This window comes from Thermobia domestica, chromosome 8 (assembly GCF_964235325.1).
Source record: "Thermobia domestica chromosome 8, izTheDome1.hap1.1, whole genome shotgun sequence".
Classification (NCBI taxonomy): Eukaryota; Metazoa; Arthropoda; class Insecta; order Zygentoma; family Lepismatidae; genus Thermobia; species Thermobia domestica.
The window spans coordinates 38,405,004-38,412,262 of NC_137461.1; the positions used below are offsets into that span (position 1 = coordinate 38,405,004).

At 33.6% G+C, this 7,259-nt stretch overlaps 1 long non-coding RNA gene across 1 annotated transcript; it reads left to right on the forward strand.

The window, feature by feature from the left end:
* Positions 1-1,917: 1,917 nt before the first annotated feature.
* LOC145691664 (uncharacterized) lies at positions 1,918-4,811 on the forward strand. The gene is made up of 3 exons (XR_014132475.1): positions 1,918-1,952; positions 3,477-3,609; positions 4,601-4,811. It is a non-coding gene; the product is annotated as an uncharacterized LOC145691664 (long non-coding RNA).
* The last annotated feature ends 2,448 nt before the right edge of the window (positions 4,812-7,259 follow it).

The following is a 7,259-nucleotide window of genomic DNA, read 5'->3' on the forward strand; positions in this document are numbered from 1 at the left end:
TTATTTTTTCCTTCGATGGTCATTTTCCCAGTGTAACTGCTCCAAACTTGTGCTTGATATATTTTGGTTTGCTTCAACGCAACTTCTGCGTTAGTGTATTTTGTGACGTTCATTTGAATTCGTACAATTCGTATGATGTATGCTTTCCGTTGATCGTGCTGCCGCCTGGTGATACTAAAAGAAAAATAGTAGAAGAAAAGGAAGAAGAAAGTTAAGAGAACGGCATACGCGTAAACAAAAGTTGATGTAAGTGTGTGTGTAAAAGATGATTCAGCAAGTTTTGCTGAACATATTATTATCTCAACGCCAGATTCTTTTTAAAAGGATTTGAATTACGCTATATTTTAGAAAAACTAGAACTGTTTTCAAAATTCCATAAATAATCTGTATATATATTTATGCAGATATGAGTGTTATTATGGATGTTTCGTAAGCTTTTACTAAACTAAATCTGCCCTGTGAAGTATTTTATAACAAGAGGGGATTGTGAACAAGATGGAGAGTTGAACAAAGGACTTGGTAAGGTGTACCTTAACAGAATGGACGGCTAAACACCGATTAACATGAAGGATTATTTAATAAGCCAATTTCTTCAGCCTAACTCACGGTATAATGTAGTCATCACGTTCACCAGGGAAGCCAGTTCAGTAAATTCTTAAAATTGATATAATGGACTATTATTGCAAGAAGATTCATCAGATTCATAATGGGAAGACTTCATGTTTGTGATCACAAACGATAGTGCGCCTTCATGGACTAAGACTGTTCTTGTGAAAGATTTCAAAGCATATCTACAAACCAACTACGAAATTGGGGCAAGTAAATTGTAATCTAAACTATGTTACAGATACGTTCGATTATTCATAATAAATGGTACTGAAAGTATTTAGTTTTGTTTGTTCCTTTTTCAGGCTGCATGACAAGGTAAAAACGTGATTGTTGAATTACTTGTGATCGATCTGTGAAAGTGGGTGATGCTCTCACGTATTTTCTTTATCACGCCTTAGGTCTCCTCTCAGGTGATTCCGTCCGAATCTGGACCATTACGGTAAAGTGAACCGTGCCTTCCTGGACTATTAGACTATTGTCGAGGGGACGAGCCTTCTGAACCTGCAAGTAATATAGTGCAAAGCTATATTATTTGGAAGTGAAGAGCTGTGAGTTCTCTACGGTAACCTTCTAAAGATGGTGCGTACCGGGCTGCGCGAAGCTGTACCGTAATACCAGAATGTTGTAATCTCAAGTTAAAAGCTTCTCCCTATTTCTGTTCTGACATAATTTGTCTGTGTCGTGTCTTTGATACGATTGATTCTTCCAGAAAAGTGTAAGAGCCATTTTATAAACTACAGTTTTCCTCATAACAATTTTCTTCGAAAAAAGATGATAAGTTTCGAGATAATCGCAAAAACACTGGAATTCGTCACCCTTCCCATTAAAAAGAAAAAAACTACTAGCTGCTCAAATGAAGGACATTTTTTACGATTCGTTGAGGACGTCAAAATAAAGGTCTTGTATTTTTCGAAGTATTGCTTTCTATCTTGTCTAATACTTCTGGACTAATTAAAGTGGGTGATGAGTAAGGCGATGGAAAAACTGAGTTGAAAACAGAGTCTTTATTAGCTTCTGCAATGCTTAGTATTATAAGCATAATTAATTTCAAACCAGCTTCTATAATGACTGTCATTACGTGATAAAAGGAGAAAACAATTAAAATTAATTGTTGTTAATGCATAAACAATGAACTATAATTCGTATTTATTCGAACGTATCTAATAAGCTCTTACTCTGTTAAAGTTAACAGATAAATTAATATATGAATCATAAGCAGTATACCAAGTGTGAACCTTTCAAGGGTAAATCACTGTATAAAAATGGCTGATCTTGAAATTTAAATCATAAATTGTGTCTTCTCTAAGAAGGAAACAATTCTAGAAACAAACATGTTCGCAAAGGTAAGATTGTTTTTCTTTCTCAATATACATCTAATATTCTGAAATCAGATTTATTCACATACAGTATATGCATGAAAATATATCAAAGTTGAGTTGACCAATTTCAAAGTACCCCTTGTCACCTTACAAAACATTTACAAAATCGTTTTTTTTTTAAACAAAAACTCCTACACTTGAAAATAAGATACATAAGTTTCAGAAAATGTAAAATAAAATACCTGAATACATTAAACAGGATAAATTATCTGCAATTAAGTATTATCAAATCGTAAAATGGAATAAAAAGAAAACATTCCAAAAAATGGAAGGAGAACTTTTGGAATTGGATTTATCAAATATTACATTATCCAAGTACAACTTGCGTTTGTTCAATATACTTAATAACGAAGCCACGTAATGTAATTATCTGCTACCTAATCAATTCAAGAGGTTCGTTTGTAACCAACTAAAATAATACAAATGTGTTTTTAGTCAGAGATAATCTTACTTTTCGTGAAAATGAAGATTAAAGACCAAAAAAAATCCCAATTGGAGAATATATTGCTTATAAAAATTTCGTAATGAAAATGACTGTGGGTATGGAAAAGGATGTAGAAATTGACTAAGTCTTACCGTAAGAGCAAATTAACTAGAAAACAGAAGTAATAGTAATTAAGAAGATTATTTTATTGAAGATAATGAAAGAAAAGAAAGTTCATTCTTTAGTTCACTATGTTAATTGGTCCTTTATTATGTGAAGGGTGATGAGAAACAATGTTGAACAAAGTGCAACACAATCTAAGAATGAGGTATTACGTACTTTAGCTGAAGACCATATTGCATGGAAAACACTTAATTAGCTACACGATGCCGTCCCAGGTTTGAAAAGTTCTTATTTTGTTGATAACGACTTAAATACTCCAGTGAAATTGACTTTTTATATAAAGTTAGTTATTACAGTGCACACAACCAAAACCTTACCGTTTTCATCTTCGCGCCTTCAAAATGTATTACCTCACAGCGTATAAACTCTAGAAACTGACTAACATTTCTATAGTTTACTCGAAGTGTTCAATTTCATCCAATTTTTCATCCAATCAAACTCAATTCATATGTATTACGGAGACTAACTTACGTTCTCTTTATGTTTTTTTATAACGTAACACTTATAAAACACACACACACACACATTGTTGAGGAAATTTCTCAACACGAGTAATATTGATTGCAGAGAAAGTTAATTTAAAATTTCCGTAACTGTTGACTTTCTGAAAACTACAAAAGCAGATTATGGTATAGAAACAATTTTTGAGTCAAATGTACTTAGGAAATTTCAGATTAACAACGCTTAATTCAAACGCAGAACGCAATTTCAAAAAATATAATTCTAATTACTTACAATGTTAATAATTATCTGTCATACCTGTAGACAATTTTAATGAGTTATTCATCGCTAAGTTTACTGAATATTTTTGAAGACAATGTCAAGTCTTGCAACTTGGAATGGCAATATCAAATAACACTACTAATTCTTGTTATTTTTAGGTCTTCGTTTTCCTTGCCCTTATCGTGTGTGTTGCTTTGGCTATTCCCAGGCCCATACCTATACCATATCCTCAGAGAATTCCTTTGCAACAACAGAGAGGAGAAAATATGCAGACAGCTAACATGATGTGGGGTGAGTACTTACTATAGCTACCCAGTCGTAATTGCTTGTATGTTACTTGATTTGAACATTACTCTACATGAATTAATAATAGATTTAAAGGTAGATTTGCTTACATTAAACGTTGTCTGTGTAAACTCATATGTGACAAATTGCCTTCATTATATTTTGATCATAATAGGCAAACTGTCAGATAAATAATATTATTCCTGGACCGATATTAAAATCGTAAGAGGGATTCCGGATAGTATAGGCAATCTCAACAACAATTTCGTGAAATCTAAAGGCTCGGATATTACATTTGAGGTGTTAGGAAGTAATACCAAGTGTTCTCTGGCAGCACGTCCTTGTAGCTATGTGTATGTTTGTTGTAGAGGTCGTTTCTCTTTCAATTACATAGTATAGTTCCTTTAACATAACTTGGCAATTATTTTGACCGTTGAGAATACATTTATGATTAGTGCCGTGCCGTGAGAAATCAGCGCCCGGGGCGAGAGTATGAGACAGACCAACCGCGGAGCGCCACCACGGTTGGCACGAAGTTTAAGGTTTTCAAAAATAAACCCTGCTTTTGTCTTGATTTTGGGCACTTTCTATTACTTTTTTTCTTTCATTTTATAAATGTGCACATGCATTTCCCTAACATGAGTAATATTGTAGGGCCATTTCCTGAAAAAGGAAGAGGATTTAAGTACATACTAGTATTTTTCCAAGTAATTTTCCTTGTTTTTTCTTCTTTTCTTTTTCCTTCCGAATTTTGTGCTCCTTACTTCGACGCCCGGGACAGTAGCTCCTCTCACCCCCCACGGCACGGTGCTGATTTTCAGGAAACTAGACTAAGTTGCATTTTCTCTTAGTATCTTGGACATCTCATATCAACATTAAAACCTAATTAATTATTAATCTCTAGTACTCATAAAATATTTAATTTTATATTTTTCATTTACTATTATTATAAATGCTTTATGTTACTAATGGTCTAATCATATCCATTTTCTTGTAGGATTCCCATGGTTCTGGGGTTAACTGACTATACACATATATTATGTTAAATGGCTTTTGAACATTGGATTGCGATCGGAGGATACTAAATATAATCTTCACAGGAGAAGAACTTGGATAGACAAGAAAAAATTCTAATATTTTATATTGTACAAAATTATTGCACGTAGTTTAACAATATGTTAAAAACTGAATAAAATATTAAAGAGTTTGCAAAAAAAGTTTTTACTTTGAACATTCTGAACATTGAATATATTGTATAAACCTATGTTTTATCAGTTAATGTCCGTGATTAAATAAGTTTTTCTTTACTTTTTAAATATTGAGAGCGTACGCTATTCACAAAAGTTCCAATTTATCGAAGCAATATAAGAACGCCTTCATTAAGTTTAGAAAAGAGAAAGGAAAACAAAATAAAAACAATAAATTTTAAGCATAACGCTATGAGATATTATCGTGAAGGCCAAGTGCAATGGATAGTAAATAAAACTAAATGATGATGGAATGAATAAAATGGAATTGGAGGGAAAGAAGAAAATAAAAACTGCACTACAAAACACTTCAAACCCGACAATTTACTAAATGATATTGTGAGAAGAGAAAACATATTTTAAGAGGGCTAAAGAGTTTCTTTTTGCCAAAATGCTGTATATTTTTAAGGACATTTTATGTGAAAATATATTCTTTATTTCTTTATAGGATCATATAAAAGAGTGGAAATGACATATTCGTAATCTTCCAGGCTTTGTTACTACAGACAGAAATGTGAAGGTTAAACAGATACGTCCACTTTTCAAGTTGACAACATATAAAAACTGATTTTTTGAAATACCTACTGAAGAGTTCTTAAAGGTGTTTCGAAATACCTATTATAAGGGATAAAGATGGGTTCACACTTTCTGATAAAATTTGAGTATTTCATTTAGTTTGTGTAGGTAGAAAGATAAAACGTGACACATTAACTCTTCATTAAAAGTAATAGACAATATGATACAGCGTTTTCGATAATTCTTAACATAAGTGGATAAGGTGACATCTCCATAATACTCGAAATTCCCTTTCTTTATTCAGAAGGTGCTGAATGTAAGGGTTCGTTTAATCTGGCGATGTGAAATTCTATATAAAACCTTAATTAACAGGTTAAGTGCCGCGTGAGGCTACGTTGATCTCACATACAATATCTCCTTACGACCACGTGGTGCCAGGTTGGTCTCACACAATCTCTTGTTAGATTATGATCTGGAATGACTCACTGATCTCACGTTTTACATTAAAATCTATTCTAGTGTATAGTAGAGTTCCTTGTAGTACGAGAAATAGTTTTGGTCTTTGGAATTGTGAGTTCTAAGTTTTCCGTAGCTACTACTGGAATAGATCATGTCGAAGCGGTATCATGATTATCTTTCTTGCTTTCTTAGTATCTGTAGGTGCTTAAATTTCTTTTCACGTGGCTGTATGTTTTCACCCTTATTTCAACTACTACCATCTATTACGGTACAGCATAGCGCTGCGCGGTACACACCATCCTTAACCGGCCACCGTGGAGAACTCTCTACTCTTCGCCCTCAAATAATATAGCTTTGCGCTATTTTATTCGTGGGCTCAGAAAATTCGTCACCACGACAATCGTTCAAGGAAGGCACGAAACACCCCACCGTAATGGTCCAGATTCGGACGGAACCACCTGGGCGAAGACCTAAGGCGTGTTATGAAAAATAGATGAGAACATCACCCACTTTCATAGATTACTTACAAGTGACATAACAACCATAATCTTACTTCGTCATGCGATCTAGAAAAAGAGAAAACAAACAAATCTAAACATTAGAGTGCCATTTATTCAATAATTAAACATACCTGTATCACATTGATTATTTGGGATATATTGCCCCAATTACGTAGCAAGTTCGTAGAAACGTTTTGAAATCGTTTACAAGAACAGTTCTAATTCGTCGTGGCGCCTGTTACTGTAATCACATTTTGGTAGTCACACTACGAATACGGAATAATCTTCTTGTAGAGATTGTCCTTTCTTCCAATTTTAAGAGTTTATGTCACAGTCTTTCCTGGCTGACGTAATAACAGCATTATGTTGTAGCTACTGTTGGAGAAAAAATGTTATTCAGACATTTTTACTTTAGTCGGTAATCATGAGTCCATTACCTTCAAGTGCCATTTGCCAAGTCCTTTGTTTCACTTGTAATCTCGATCACGCCCCCTCGTCGTTATATAATATTACTTGGGGCTGATTTACTTTGACAACGACTTACGTAAAAATCACCAAAACATCCACATCAACAACACTATTTTTACCGATTGTTTACATGGTTTTACGAATATCGAAGTTTCTTAAAAAAGTATAATATACCTATATATTTTCAAAGTATATTGGGTTCTAGGCTCGACTTTGTTCTAGAATTTTTGTCGAGTCATTCTATGTACACACACGCTTACATCGAAAAACTAACTATTGCCTCTCATTTCTTTCCTTTTCCTCTTCTTCTACCCTGTCTTTTAGCACCACCAGGCGGCAGCACGATCAATGAGAAACATATACCACACAAAGTGTACAAATTCAGATGAACGTCACATAATGCACTAACGCAGAATTTACGTTTATACGAAAAATATTTGAACCAAAATTTTGGTACGGTTACATT